Source organism: Jaculus jaculus, chromosome 1, assembly GCF_020740685.1.
Source record: "Jaculus jaculus isolate mJacJac1 chromosome 1, mJacJac1.mat.Y.cur, whole genome shotgun sequence".
In the NCBI taxonomy this organism is placed as follows: domain Eukaryota; kingdom Metazoa; phylum Chordata; class Mammalia; order Rodentia; family Dipodidae; genus Jaculus; species Jaculus jaculus.
The window spans coordinates 176,149,216-176,165,779 of record NC_059102.1 but is presented as its reverse complement, the minus strand read 5'-3'; the positions used below and the strand labels follow the sequence as shown (position 1 = coordinate 176,165,779).

At 37.8% G+C, this 16,564-nt stretch overlaps 1 pseudogene; it reads right to left on the bottom strand.

Moving 5' to 3' along the window:
• Nucleotides 1–12,211: 12,211 nt before the first annotated feature.
• On the bottom strand, nucleotides 12,212–13,143 carry LOC123453638 (annotated as a pseudogene).
• Between the last annotated feature and the right edge of the window lie 3,421 nt (nucleotides 13,144–16,564).

Here is a 16,564-nt window from a genome sequence, read left to right as displayed (position 1 = left end):
AACAGTTTGCTAGTAGAGTATTTAGGGTCTTTTATGTATAGAATCATGTCATCTGCAAATAATGATAACTTGATCTCTTCCTTTCCAATTTGTATCCCTTTTATGTGTGTCTCTTGCCTTATTGCTATGGCTAAGGCTTTCAAAACCATATTAAATAAAAGTGGGAACAGTGGACACCCTTGTCTTGTTCCTGATTTTAGTGGAAAAGCTTCCAGTTTTTCCCCATTTAGTAATATTGTGGATGTTGGCTTGTCATAAATAGCTTTTAGTATATTGAGATATGTTCCTTCTATTCCCAGTCTCTGTAGGACTTTTATCATGAAGGGATGTTGGATTTTGTCAAATTTTTTCTCTGCATTTAATGAGATGATCATGTGGTTTTTGTAATTATATAATGTATTACATTTATAGATTTGCGTATCTTGAACCATCCCTGCATCTCTGGGATAAAGGCTACTTGGTCAGGGTGAATGATCTTTTTGATATACTCTTGTATTCTGTTCGCCAATATTTTGTTGAGAAATTTTGCATCTATGTTTATGAGGGAGATTGGTCTGTAATTTTCTTTTTGTTCTATCTTTGCCTGGTTTTGGTACCTGGGTGATACTGGCCTCATAGAAGGAGTTTGGTAGAATTCCTTCTTTTTCTATGTCCTGGAAAAACTTAAGAAGCAATGGTGTTAGCTCTTGCTTAAAGGTCTGATAAAATTCAGCAGTGAATCCATCTGGGCCTGGGCATTTTTAATTGGGAGATTATTGATACTTGTTTGGATCTCCATGTTTTGTATAGGTCTATTTAAGTTATTAATCTCATTTTGATTTAATTTAGGTAGGTCATATAAATCAAGGAAATCATCCATTTCTTTCAGATTTTCATACTTTGTGGAAAATATGCTTTTATAGTATGTCCCTATAATTTTTGAATTTCTCTGGAAACTGTTGTGATGTTACCTTTTTAATCTCTGATTTTATTAATTTGTGTCTCTTCTCTCTTTCTTTTGGTCAGATTTGCTAAGGGTTTATCAATCTTGTTTATCCTTTCAAAGAACCAACTCTTGGTTTCATTAATTCTTTGGATTGCTTTTTTTTGTTTGTTTGTTTGTATTTCATATATTTCTGCCCTAATCTTTATGATTTCTTCATGTCTACTGATTTTTGGTTTGCCTGGTTCTTCCGTTTCCATGGCTCTAAGGTGAAGCTTTAGGTCGTTTACTTGCAACCTTTCTAATTTCTTAATATAGGCACTTAAGGCTATAAATTTACCTCTTAGAACTGCCTTCATTGTGTCCCAGAGATTTTGGTATGTTTTGTTCTCATTATCGTTTGACTCTATAAATGTTTTGATTTCCTTCTTGATTTCTTCATTGACCCATTTATCATTTAGTTGTGTATTGTTTAGTTTCCATGATTTTGTGTATGCTCTATAGCCTTTCTTGATACTGATTTAATTCCATTGTGGTCAGATAGAATGCAAGGAATTATTTCAATTTTCCTGAATTTGTTAAGATTTGCTTTGCATCCTAATGTATGGTCTATTTTAGAGAATGTTCCATGTGCTGCTGAAAAAAACTCTATATTCTGCAGCCTTTGGATGAAATGTCCTGTATATAGCTGTTAGGCCCATTCCTTCTATGACCTCATTTAGTCCAGATACCTCTCTGTTTATTTTTTCCTGGTAAGAGCTGTCTATTGATGAGAGTTAAAGTCACCCACCACCACTGTGTTTGGTGTTATCTGTGACCTTAGTTCTAGTAGTGTTTGTTTGATGAATTTGGGAGCCCCCATGTTAGGTGCATATATGTTTAGGATTATAATGTCCTCCTGTTGGAGTGTGCCCTTAATCAATATAAAGTGACCTTCCTTATCTTTCTTGACCAATGTTGGACTGAACTCTACCTTGTCAGATGTTATTATAGCAACCCCTGCATGTTTTCTAGGCCCATTTGCTTGAAACCCCATTATTCCAACCTTTCACCCTAAGATAATGTCTATCCTTTGTAGAAAGGTGAGTTTCTTGGAGACAACAAATTGTAGGATCCTGCTTTTTAACCCACTCTGCAAACCTATGTCTTTTGGTTGGGGCATTAAGCCATTGATATTGAGAGATATTATTGAAAGGTGTGTATTTATGTTTGCTTTTTTTTTGTGGTTCTGGTTCTACCTTTGCTTTCTTGTGTTAACTAATATTTGAGTATTGCTTGTTTTTTCCAAGTTCCTTATATGTGTGTTTTTCCTTTTCTTTAGCATGGAGTATCCTATCAAATAGTTTTTGTAGAGCTGGTTTTGTCTTCAAATTCTCCTTTTACCTGCTTTTGTTTTGGTATGTCCTTATTTCTCCATCATTTTAATGGATAGCTTGCAGAATAAAGTAAACTTTGTTGACAGTTGTTATCTTTCAGAATTGAGAATACATCACTCCAAGCCCTTCTGGCTTTTAAAGTTTTTGTTGAGTAATCTGCTGTAATCCTGATGGCCTTGCCTTTGTAGGTAACTTGATTTTTCTCTCTAACTGCTTTCAATATTTTTTCCTTGGATGTGTGTTTGGAAGTTTGATTATAATATGGCGAGGAGAGTTTCTTTCCAGGTTTTGTCTGGCTGGGGTTCTAAAAGCCTCCTGTATCTGCATTGGCACCTCTTTCCCAATTTGGGGGAAGTTTTGTTCTATGATTTTCTTGAAGACGCCTACTATGCCTTTGGAGTGGAATTCTTCTCCTTCTACTATGCCCTGAATTCTTATATTTGATATTTTCATAGTGTCCCAAATATCTTGAAATTCCCACTCATACTTTTCTATAAGTTTGTCTGTCTCTTTGTTGGACTGTATTAGATCTGCCACATGGTCTTCTAGCTTAGATATTCTGTCTTCTCCATCTATTCTACTGATGAGATTTTCTACAGAGTTTTTTATTTCATTAACTGTGTTCTTCATTGCTAGTAATTCTGACTAGTTTTTCTTTATGATTCCTGTTTCCTTATTTATGTCTTGTATTGCCTTCTTTATTTCATGAAATTGGTGTCATGCATATTCTTAGATTTCCTCTTTAAGTTCCTCTTTGACTCCTTTGATTTGTTCTCTGACTTCTTTGAACATATTTACAATCATTCTTTTGAAATCTTTATCAGGCATTTCCTCTAACTCGTTCTCACTGGAGGTCGTTTCTGATGCATTAATACTTTTAGGTGGATTTATATTGTCTTGCTTTTTAGGGTTTCTTGTGTTATAATGTATATATTTTTGCATCTTGGATTAAGTTAATGCTTGGATTTTCTAGCTAGCTGGGTATTCTTAGCTGTATCAATTGATTTGATGTTATATATTTTCAGGGTAGGAGCTTACGGTGTTAGATGTGGCTCTTAAGACTCTGAGAGTATCTACAAAGGTGCTCCTAGGGATTGAGTTTCCCTGTTATGGGAGTATTCAAGTAGGCTGAGTGGAATAAAATACAAGTAGATTCTAAAATTTAACTAAACACTGTACACATTCAATCAAAAACAGCACCAAGTATTTATGCAAGAGTAGTTATTATAACAACCAGATCCTCTATCAACAAAGAGGTTAAGACTTCTGGTCTGTTGAGTGATCCAAGTCAGCTTGTGACCAAGTAAGAACCTTCTCTGGTGCAATCCCAGTTACTTTTTTGGATGATTTTGGTCTCAGTCAAGTTGCTGGCTGGGTCATTGGACTGCTGTTCTGATTTCTGGAGCTGGGCACTTGCTTTTCCTGTGGGGCAAACAAGCCTTGCAACTGTGGCCCCGCAGATCAGTCCCCCAGCTGTTGGAATTGCTGCTGCTGCTCCTGAAGCTGCCGCTCTTGGATCTGTCACCACTGCTGCTAAAGCTGTCACTGCTGGGTCTGTCACCTCAGCTGGGCCCACTGCTGCTGCTGCTGCTGCCCCTGGTGGATCCTCCGCTGCTGCTGCTGGATCTGTGACTGCTGCCTCTGAAGCTGCTGCTGCTGGATCTGCCGATGCTGCTGCTACTGAATCTGCTGCTGCTGGGGCTGGAGCTGCTGATGTTGCTGCCGGACTCTGCTCCTGCTTGGGTCCCACTGTTGGCTCAAGTTGGCTTGGCTGGGTGCCAGGACAGAAGCTCTGTTTGCTGGAGCTGGGCACAGGCGGTGCGGAGGGGAGGGAGCTGCAGCTGTTCTAGTTCTCTCACTGTTCCACGTGTCTTCTACCTTGTGATCTGCTCCTCCGTTGCTCACTGCCACTCTCTCTCTTCACATTTCTTGAGTTGCAGAGAGCTCTGGTGTGAGTGGAATCTCCCCTCACCTGGCTTTTCCTGCCTGCTGGCGACTTTCTGGTGCGCTGCCACTGCCACGGTCGGTGAACCTGCCAGGGCCACTTTTGCCAGCCTGTGCAGGCTCTGGATCTCTTCTATTTCTCCACTGCCATTTTGATTTCCTATACACCTCACTTTTTAGTAAAAGTGTGCATTTTGCTGGGTTTTTTTGGTTTTTTTTCCCCCATAGGCTGCTTTGGCTTGGTACCTAAGCTACCATCTTAACCGGAAGTCTAATGATACTTCTAAGTCCTGGCCAGGGACATTCAAAAATATTTGTATCTCTAGTAAGCACACCTTACCAGTAGGGATTTATGTCTGGTGTGATTCTGCTCTGTACACTTGCATCTTCCCCCCAAATGTACAGGTCCCTGTGTCCATGTCACCTTGCTACCTAATCTCACCCTCTATATAGAAGATGAACTATCCTACTTTCTTCTCCAACACACTCAACACCCCAACTATCATATCAGAAGAACTAATAGGAAAAACACTGCCTTTTTCATAGAACATACAGGACTGGCTACGGGGGGGGGGGACTGGGACACAGTCTAATTGCTTATTAACAGCTTTCCACCTAATTCAGTGAAGCCATTATTGATTCTATTATGGCCCTTTACCTGCTGCAGCAACAGCTCACCTCACTGGGGTCAGTAGTGCTGCAGAACCACTGAGCCCTCAACCTCATAACAGCTGAAAAGTCTCCTCAGATTCCACTCCCCATTGCCTGCTCCAAGGGGACTTGCCAGCCACTGACATCAGCACCCTGTGAAACACCTAACCAAGCTCCCTCATATCACTAAGCAGTAATGAGAAATGATCACACCCCCTTAACAAAATGCTGGAATCTTAGGTAGGACTAATCCCAAGATGGAGTTGAGATGAAGGAAGAGAACATCAGCCTAACTGATACAACTTTTGATGTTTATATTCCCTAATCGTTACTACCCTGACCTAACAACGCCCTCAGCCATAGTTTCCTGCTGATCTTATCTTAGAGACAACTTTAGTCCTCTTCTGATAGCAACTCATCCTCTGATTGATTACCTTCTCTGTTTGGTCTTTGTCCCTCTGATTAATTACCTTCTCCATTTGGTCCCTGATCTCCCCTGAATTCCTCAGTCTTTTGTCTTCTATCCACCTCCCAAAAAGAAAAATTCTATAAAAACCCAAACTATGCAGAGTTACACCAGCTGTTCTCTGTCTCTCCTCTGAGGAGACAAAAAGCTTTGCAGCTCGAGTATCAATAAACAGCTTTTTTCCTGCCTCAGAGTGCTCATGCATGGTCTTTGGTCACTCATAAAACTTATATATCTGTCAAATATTTTCCAATTCATCTATATACATACATACATACATACATACATACATACATACATACATACACACACAGTCTCAGTGAAAGTTTTATTTAAGCAATTGTTTAATTTCTGGTATCTCAAGTTCATTGTTCATAGATATATTGATTCTTAAGACATGTTCCCTGCTCTAGAAAACACTCTCATGTTTAAATGATCTCCACTGAAGAGAAATGACTTTCAACTCTGAATTCTGCTTCCAGCTTTTTTACGGTAATTGGTGCCTACATAGGTACATAGACTAGCCATAGATGTTTTTATTGTTTCAGGGCTACTAAAATGTTCTGCCTATACTTATAACTGGCAGATACTTAAAAGATAAAATGTGTCTTCTTTGTATGTTCCAGATATGGCTTACAGTACTATCTGTAAGTAAACTTAAATGTTAATCAGAATGATTTTAGACTTTGTGTCATTCTCTAACCAAATATGTTCTGTAATTCTTTTTAATTTTTATTATTAGATATGGACATATTTTGTATGTAAACATCACATGTTGGTACAATCCTTTCCCTCTTCCCTGCCCCTTTTCTGAAGAGGCCTTCCTCATTATGGTTGCATGTCAACCCCATGGGAATTGTATGTCATGCATTATGGGAGCAGCAGTCAGTTGTGGGAGAAAGGCAATGTCTCTGTGTAAAACGTCCCAATTGGTAGCTCTAATAATATTTCCACCCCTCTTCCACATAATTCCTTGAGCCATGCTGGGAGCATTTTAAGTCTACTTCAGTGATGGATGCCCCAGCCAGCGGGGAGTTGAACAAGGACTCAAGGAAAAGCTAACCTGGGTGAAAGACAAACAGACACAAGAAGGAGACCATGCTAGGCATTTGTCATGGCCTCAAGAGTTTATTCTTACATGTAGGTTTATATAGGGTTGTAGGGGGAAGGGGACATAGTTAGGGCAAAGATCACAGAGTTACTGGTTAAACTGCAATGCCTTTGTTTCTTCATTAGCTACCGGCAGGATGGGGGAATGTTTGGCCAGGTGTACGATCCCATTGTTTCTGGTAGTTGAATATTAGGTGAGGAAGTAGAAACTTTAACTTGCTATATGGCAGTCTGTTAACATGGCCAAGGTTTGGTTCATGGCTCCCAACAGATGGGTACTTAGAAGCATCTAGATGTCTGGTTTGGTAGGTGTTGAGTGTCTTCAGTATCTTTCTCCATCACCCTTCTGCTGATATCAGATTAACTAAGAGAGCAGCATTTCCCCAATTCCTCTGTGGTTTCTGCTGGGACCAGGGTGCAGTGTGCTGGGTTGTTTATCTCCTCAGGTCCACTTACCATCTGACAAAGAGAAGTAGGTTCTGCAAAAGAGAGTGAAGTCATCACCAGTTAAATAGAATAACCATTATTAATTTAGAGAGAATGAAAAGTATTTAGATACTCTTATAGTCTTAGGTTAGTGGGAGATTCACAATGGAAAGCAGAATCATTATCTGGATAAGATTCTGACTTGTTTCCCAATTCCAGATATGGTTTCTTTTCCACTGAGTGGATCAGTTAGCTAATCTAAGAGTAGCTGGTTATCCACCATGGCCATATACCACTTATTGCACTTGTGTGAGCAGCACCTGAATTGGTTGGCTTCTGAGTTGCTTAAACTTTAAGTTGCTTGGACAGATGTTGGCCACTTTCCCCTGGTAGCTCATGTAGTATCTTTCAGGATTATACTAAGTGAGGTAACCCAGGCCCAGAAAGCCAAGCACCACATGTTCTCTCTCATATGTGGATCCTAGCTACAGATGATTGGGCTTCTGTGTGAGAAGGAAAAAACTCAGTAGCAGACGCCAGCAAGCTAAAAACGAGATACAAAGGTTAGAGGAGGGAAGGGAAGAGGGTACTTAATAGGTTGGTATTGTATATATGTAAATAGAAGAATAGATTAATGGGGATGAAAAGGCCCAAAGTGAGGTCAAGGGAGGAGATTGAGTAAAGTAAAGGTAGAGGGAGGGCTAATGAAAATCTGAGAGGATATAAATTAATCAAATGGAATCCTTCAATTTTGGACAATGGAACACTCAGGAGCTGTAGATTGTTACTAGAAAATTTTCAGTGCCAGGGATGGGATACCTTCCAGTGAGTTGTTGGCCAGGGAGGTCCCTGATGCCCCCAAAACATTATAGGCCATTGCCAAGGCACTTGGTTTCCCACCAGGAATAGATGATAAGACCCTATTGCTGAAGATTCCACATACTTGGGCTGCAAGGCCACTGAGAAATCCTGCTGGAACTGAGCTGATAACCTCTTCCATGTATACCAGTTGACAGAAAGCTGGAAGAAGCCATTCTACATGCAGTTCAATGGGGGAAAGATACACCACCAGTGAAAATACTCAGCAGTGGACATTGCAAGCCTTATAATTGGCCAGTGAGGCCAAATGAGCCAACGGATGCAATAGTTGCACGTCTGTCATGGTGGAAACCAACTGCCCTCCAATTGGACTGGAGGCCCACTCCAAGTGAGGGACTACATCCCTGATACTGAAAACTTAAAACAGGGGTAGTCATGAGCCCTAGGGGTGTAACATCTGCTGATGTCTGGATTAGTATCAAACTGCCCAGTAAGCACTTCTCTTAATATTCACACCCTTATATTAATGCTACTCTCACTTTGGATAGAGAATCTTCTCATTTCAGATGGTAGTGACCTTGGGACAACACAGAAGATATCATGGTGCTGGAAAGAAGTGACTAGAGTACCGAGTAACATCTCGATCACACCTTCCAAGGCTCAGGGTCCAATGAGGAAGTGGTGGAGGAAGGAATGTAAGAGCCAAAGGAAGGGTAGGACTCCTTACAACATGCTCCCTCCAGACAAAAAATTGGCCTCCATATACATGGCCTCATAATGCCTGACACTACCTACATAAGACCATCATAAGAGGAGGGAAGGATCATGGCATCCAAATAGAGGAGAGACTTATTGAGATGGGGAGTGGATGTGATGGAGAAGGGAATTTCAAAGGGAAAAAGGGAGGGAAGGGGGTATTACCATTGGATATTTTTTATAATCACAGAAAATGTTTAATAAAATTGAGAAAAAAATTCTAATTTTCTTGACAGTTCTTGTAGATCATTCTTGCATTTAATCAAGTCTTTATTAAACTTAATCAACTGGCTGTTGAGACCTTCCACTTCTTAACTTACCTTCAATGTATTCATATCTCTTTGGAGGGTTCTAACATCTTCTTCAATCAAGGTAAGCCTACTTTACTATCAAAGTACTGAAAAGCTCTAGGAGAAAATTCTGCTCAATTTCATTGATACAATTGTTGGTTCTTTGATATTTTGCTTCAAGTGCAGTGATTTTTAAAAATATTTTTATTTATTTATTTGAGAGAGGAAGAGGCAGAGAGAATGGGCATGCCAGAGCTTCTAGCCATTGCAAATGAACTCCAGACACATGCACCCCCTTGTGTAACTGGATTACATGGGTCCTGAGGAATCAAACCATTCTGGAGTTAAATAACATCATATATTATAATGACTTACACATTTACAGAATATTCCATCCTAACACCATAGAATATACATGATTCTTAACTTCCATGGAAATTTCTCTAAAGTAGTTCACATGTTAGAATGCAAAGCAAGTCTCAACAAATTTGGAACAGTTGAATTGATTCCTTACATTATCTCCAACACAATACTACCATGCTAGACATTAACAACAAGAAAAACAACAGAAATACACAAATTATGGGAAGCTGAAGAAAACATTATTAAATAATGAATGAGCCAGTGGAAAAATCAAGAATGAAATTAAAAATCCCTAGAACTGAATGTAAATGTGATATACCAAAATATATGGAAACAATGAACACAGACCTATGAGGGAAGTTTATAAGTATAAGTATCTATATTACAAAACTGGACAGGTCCAAACAAATAACAGTTGATCCATCTAAAGGCTTTGGGAAAACAAGAACCAAGAAAACATAAAAGTAACAAATGAAAAAGAAATAATCAGGGCAGAAATTAATGAAATAAAAACACAAAAGTCAATTAAAAGAATCAATGAAACAAATATTTGCCTTTGAAAAGGTGAACAAGATTGCAAAGCTTTAACCAAATACACCCCCCAAAAAAGAGAAACAGGACACTAAAAAGTGAGATTAGAGAGCTGAGTGTGGTGGTTCACATCTTTAATCATTCCTAGCACTCAGGAGGCAGAGGTAGGAGGATTTCAGTGAGTTCAAGGCCAGCCTGAGGCTCCATAGTGAATTTCAGTGAACCTGGGTGAGAATCTAATTCAAAAAATCAACAAGAGAAAGATTACATATGAAAAATGAGATATTGCAACAGAAAAATGAAATATGAGAGAATCATAAGGACATACTTCCAATAACATCACATGATTATATCATGGTTTTTTTTGTCTGACTTTAGGTATTTACAAGCAAACACCTCTAAACACTGAGCCATCTTCCCAGCCCTTTGATAGGATTTCAAATCACAGTGGAAGCAAACATCTGCATCTATCTGTGAGGAACGTTCTAGATTAAGTTAATTGAAGAGCCACCCTAAATGTGAGTGGCACTCTTCCACGGGCTAGGGTCCTGGACTGAATAATAAGGGGAAAGATGGCTTAGCAACAGATTTCATCTCTCTGCTTCCTCACTGTAAATGTAATGTGACCGGCTGCTTCACAATCATGATTTGCTGCCATCAACAAAACTCCAGGTCACATAAGAATTCTATCAGACCTTCAGTAGATAATTTGAAAGCACTTTATCTCAAAGTTATTTCATAAAATTAAAAATGAGGGAATTATTCACAACTTCCATGAATCCAGCATTACACTAACAGCAAAACCAGATAGAGTCAGAACAACAAAAAAAGAAAACTAAAGACCAATATGATGAGCTAGTTGTAAAATTTTTCAATAATCAAATTCAAGAGTATATTAAAATATCATCTACTTTGATCAAGTAGGTTTAGTCCAGGTATGTGGGGAAGGTTCACTATGCAGAAATCAATAAATATGATACATCATATAAATAGATTCAGGAACAAATATTGTGTGATCATCTCAATAGATGCAGAAAAGCCCTTCAACAAAATCCAACATCCTATTCATAATAAAAAAAATTTTGGAGTGACTAGGAATGAAGAAAACATATGTGAGCACAATAAATGCTAAATATAACAAAAATGGATATTATACAAAACAGAGAAAACTTGAAGTACTTCCACTAAGATCTGGAATAAGACAATGTGTTCATTCTCTCCACTCCTATACAGTGCAGAGCTTGAAGTCTTAAATAGACTGATGGCAAGAAATATATATATATATATATATATATATATATATATATATATAATATATTTATATATATTTCATTCATATATATATATTTCATTCATATATATATATTTCATTCATATATATATTTCATTTGTATGTATATATATATATGTATATATATATATATATATATATATATATATATATATATATATGGAGGAATATAAACAATCCTTTTTTGTTTGTTTGTTTTGAGGTAGGGTCTCATTCAATCCCTGGAATTCTCGGGGTGGCCTCGAACTCCTACCTCTTCCTCCCAAGTACTAGAATTAAAGGTGTGCAGCACACCTGGCATTATTTGCTAATGACCTGAATCTATTTAAAAAAAAAAAAAACTTCCGGTAGAAAACTCCTAGGGCTGATTAACACTTTCAGCAAAGTGGAAGAATTAACATACAAAAATTAACATATAAGATTCTGGGGCTACCACCTGAGAGGGGACAGAGCAGCTGAAGGTCAGCTGTAAACACCGTCATCTTGGAAGGGGCTAAGCAGAGGAGTTGCTGGTCAGGGCTGTTCACTATGCTGAGGTGGCTGACTGGGAGGGGAAAGATCAGTTGAAGGTCAGCTGCAAGCAGGGCCACACACCATCATGGGTAGAGGCTGAGCAGGGGAATTGTGGGTCAAGACTGATTGCCATTCTGAGCCAGCTGCATGGGAGAGGAAGGACCAGCTTCAAGTCAGGAGTGAGTATCTGACCAACTTGGATTCTACTTTTCACATCCATCTTGCAAGCCCCCAATCCAGAAAAAAAGATATATCAGAAGGGCTGAAGCAGAGGGCAATTTGTTTACAAATCTTGAAATGAAAGGACAAAAACACTGGGCTGAGGAACAGAAGTAATCTAGAAAATGTGTAGATATAAACATCTGCCATACACACAGGAAAACAATTTCCTTGAAAAACATTTCTTTTACTCACAGAAATTTATGTACTTATTGGAAAAATTCTTTTCTCTTGAAGCAGGTGATTGTAAATTGTAAAATGATGCTTAGTTATAGCTTTGAAAATAATCAACCACATTCCTCTATATCCCATTTCATGCTAAACAACAAGGTATCATTCAGTAGTGTGAAAATTTTCTGTAAAACATTCATTTTGGAGAAATTCCTTATTAGATTTAACCTAATCTCACATATTTAGCTGAGCTTTGATGGCTTCGTGTAAAGTAAAACATGCCTGCATGCCATCTGCATGCCAACTGGGCAGATGACATCATCCTTTTGTTGACGACTTGTTGCTCTAGAAGGAAGAATATATTCAGTAAGGAAATATTCTTCTTCTGCCCATAGTTAATTTTTCACACCAAATTTTTTCCATACAAGTTTTCATCTCTGAGTTTCTCAAGGTGTATATTAAAGGATTCAACATGGGAGTGATAACTGTATAAACTACAGTCAGGGATTTATCAATTGGAAAGTTGGAAACAGGTCTAATATACATGAAAATACAGGGTATAAAAAACAAGACAACCACTGTGATATGGGAGCTGCAGGTGGACAGGGCTTTGCGCCTCCCTTCCTGACTGTGCATCTTAAGAGAGTTTAGAATGACTCCATAGGAGACAAGGAGAAACAGATGGCACCACCATTAGCAACCACAGTGAGGCCAATGAAGTAAGTGTCAGTACATGCAAGACTCAGTAATGGATACATGTCACAGATGTAGTGGTCAATGACATTGGGACCACAGAAGGGGAGGTTGTACACAAAGAGAACTTGAACCACAGAGTGTGAAAATCCTCCAGCCCAGGACATCAACATCAGAAGGATGCAAACCCGTCTGTTCATGATGGTCAAATAGTGCAGTGGCTTACAGATGGCCACGTAGCGATCATAGGCCATGGCCACCAGAAGAAAGACCTCAGCACCACCAAATAAGTGCTCTACAAAGAGCTGGCCCATGCAAGCTGTGAAGGAGATGGTCTTTGTGCTGCAGAGTAAGTCCATAAGCAACTTGGGTGATATGGCAGTGGAATAAACAGCATCCATGAGTGACAGGTAGGCAAGGAAGAAGTACATTGGGGAGCCCAAGGAGGTGCTGGAAATTATTGTCACCACAATGAGCAGGTTTCCCACTATTGTCACAATGTACACAAGTAAGAACATGACAAACAATGCTTTTTGCCCACCAGGATCTTGAGTGAGGCCCAGGAGGACAAATTCTGTGACATTGTGGCTCTGCTCCATTTATTCTTTTTTATGTCTTGTTTCTAAGAGTGGGGACGCTAAGACAACAGGACCTTCCATGAATTATGAACATGAGCAAGAATAATTTTGTTCTGAAGAATATCTTATTTTTCAGTGTATAACTGTGACCTGTAGGGCATATCTCATACACAGCCTACGAGTTTTATTCCCAGGAACTCCACAGACTTTCATGGTAATTCTTAGATTATTTTGCCAAGCTTAAAAAGGGGTAGGTTCTTTCTGAAGATCTCAGTGGATCTCTACGGAAGAAAGTAGACCATTTAAAGTCATCTTAAATGACTTAGGTTTTGGCACTTATTTTATCAATGACAAACAAGAAGGATACCATAAATTTAAGAAAGCTTCTTTCTAGAATGGCAAGAGACTTATACAATAACAATTAACATAGAATTATCTTTGGAGCTGATTGTAGCTTACATGGGGTTATCTTTAAAATGTGATCTAAATAACACCCCAAACAGCTCCTTTCCAAATACACCTAGTTCAAAGCTATTAAATTACACTTTTAATGTATTTCCTACACACGTGAAAGAACCTTTGGTCATTGCATATTGCTTATTAAAGTTTAAAAAACTTGACTCTACATTGCATCAAATTACTAAGGATTACTTAGCACATTGCGGTCTAGAGCAATTACATCATTTGTCTGTCAGCATCTTCAAGGGCCACAATAATGTGCACTGCATCCTTGCCTACAGGAAATTCATAGCACATTTGTATTTACTGTTCTTACCTGTCCTACCTATGACAGCCACCAACTACTTCAACAGCAGCTAGTAAGCTTTACAAATATTGGAACAAACTAGGCAGTAAAATATGAGAAAATATAAACTGAAAATTGTGGCAGAGAGCACATACTTTTGGGTTTATATAATTCTTCCTGGATACTAAGAGTACTTACGAAAATTTACTGCTGAGATCCCCAGAGTTGCATACCAGATGAAAGGTAGGTACTAAGCATGAGAATATTCATTTTTTAAATGCAATTGCAAAAGTGTCTCAGTTTGAAAATCAGAATCTTTCCACAAACTATCTACAAAGGTATTAGTGTAGCCCTGCTTTTTCTACTATGGTGATATTTTTTATATGTGCATAGTCATTTCCAGGGAATAGGAAGATATCTTATTCAGGAGGATTTCAGGGACTCACTGGCCAGTCAACCCAAATTAATCAATACATTCCAAGCCAGTGAGAGACCTCATGTCAAAAAAAAGTGGACTGTGTTCCTCAGGAATGACTTCGTGGGTGTCCTTGGACCTCTAGTATATGCACATACTTGTGAACATGCATACTCTCATACACACAGACACATGTACACAAAATATGTATATAGTTTATAACTGCTGCTTGAAAAATGTTAGTCATTGGTAAATGATATGTGATAAGCAGTTTGACCAAAGGATAACTATTATTTTATCATTTAATATCTGTACACTTCCCAAGTTGTATGAGAAAGGTAATCAGACAACAGTGAATCATGTAGTCTCCTTAAAGAAAATGACATGTGTTTCAGTATCTGATTCATTCACTTACTACTTCTGTGGCCTTTGGCAACATTATAACCCTTCCTATGCCTTCACTTAAATATTTCACAAATGAAACATGGTTGAACTCTACCTTCTCAAATTGCTTTCTTGTTGTTACTACATGCAATATACCTAAAGCACTGCTCACCTCACACAACTGAAGTAAATGAAAGCTGTCATGAATGTGTGTTAGCATTTCATTATGAAAAGAGAACATGCCCTTGTGGTCTCTATCAACATGGAAAGATTTATGCTGTAATCCAGGATATAAAAATAGTATAGCATGTAATTCATGAGTACCATTTGAGACATTTGATAAATTTTATGTCTGATAATTATCTGTTTCAGCACATTTAAGTACTGGTAATGTTTACCTGTGAGGGAACGTGTTTTGTCTACAAAGCATGAGGAATTTTTTCACACGGGTGTAATGACTGGAAAGGGCAGGTGGAGAGTCTGAGCTTTGTTTAGGAAACATCCTTAGTGCTCTGTCTAACAGCCATTCCCATTGCTGTCAGCATCCAATTCAGAATATCTGTACTGCTGATGCTTCAGACTGACAGTATCATACCTGTTGAATAACATAAGCATATAAGTAGCATATATCCAATGTACACTCTTTCATATTTTGCTTTCTGCACCATTTTGTGCCTTTACTCTCATTACAGTGCTGGATTTCATCAGGACAAAACTCAGTTGGTTATACTAACTATTTAAAAATAGGGTAAAAACAGGATGCTTAAACAATATGTAGTATGTTTTCAAAGATTTGAGTCTATTAAAACTATTGAATAATATTATCAGGCTTTCAACATAAGGTATTAGTAATCTTCTGGAAAAAAATAATAAAAATTTAAGAACATGGTAGCAATTTATAATAACAATTTTGTGAGCCTTTGTAGAAACATATAAGGTAATCCATGATAATGGGGTTTTCCCATGGCCTAAGAAGTTTGTTGGGATCACTTTAAGATTCAAACATAAAACTCCATATCAAGTTACCAGAACACATTATACGCTTATTTCATTGTTCTGTAACCACTTGGTAATACAAAAAATACATTCTATTATAAGTATATATAAAATAATTACATTTCTTTGTTAATATGCTAGTACTATATAATACTAGTCAAATAAAGTAATAAACCAGCTGCTTTTATTGCTATACTAACAACATATCACCTTTATTATTTGGTGATGTGGAAAGTAAACACCCACACTATTGTGACACTAACACCAAATATGTCTATTCCAATTAAGTTCTGTACATTGCCATCTTGGTTTTTCCTAGTTTACATTCTTCCTATGAGTCCATATCATCTTAGAAACATCTCTATCAGTATTCACAAATATATCATTGACTATCCCTTGTCCATTGTTTGAATAACCCACATTTTTTGTTTGAATCTTGGTCTAAAAATCATTCCCACATTTTTTGATGATGATTGCTTTATACAAAACTATCTATATGTAATGTCAATACTTACTGTCAAATGTAGTTAAAAATTCTTACCCATTGTGAAAAATATCTTTCCACAGAAAACAAAACTGCAATATTCATACAACTATGTGAAACTTGTCCTGTGAAGGGAAAATGAACTTGCCCAAACCATCTTTTATGACACAGATTTTTTTTAAAAAATACATAATTCAGGTAGATATGTGAGTTTTTCTCCTCCTGTTCATTATGGTTAAGAAACAAAAAAATGCTCTATGGATTTACAATAACCTGCATTTGTCTAGCTATATGGCCTTTTCCACAACAAAGAAAAAGCTGAGATTTAACCTCAAGGAAAAAGTTTTGGAGATTTCTCATATGTACACTCAGAAGTCTTTAGCCATTTACTACTGAAACAACCTCTACCTTTTAATATATC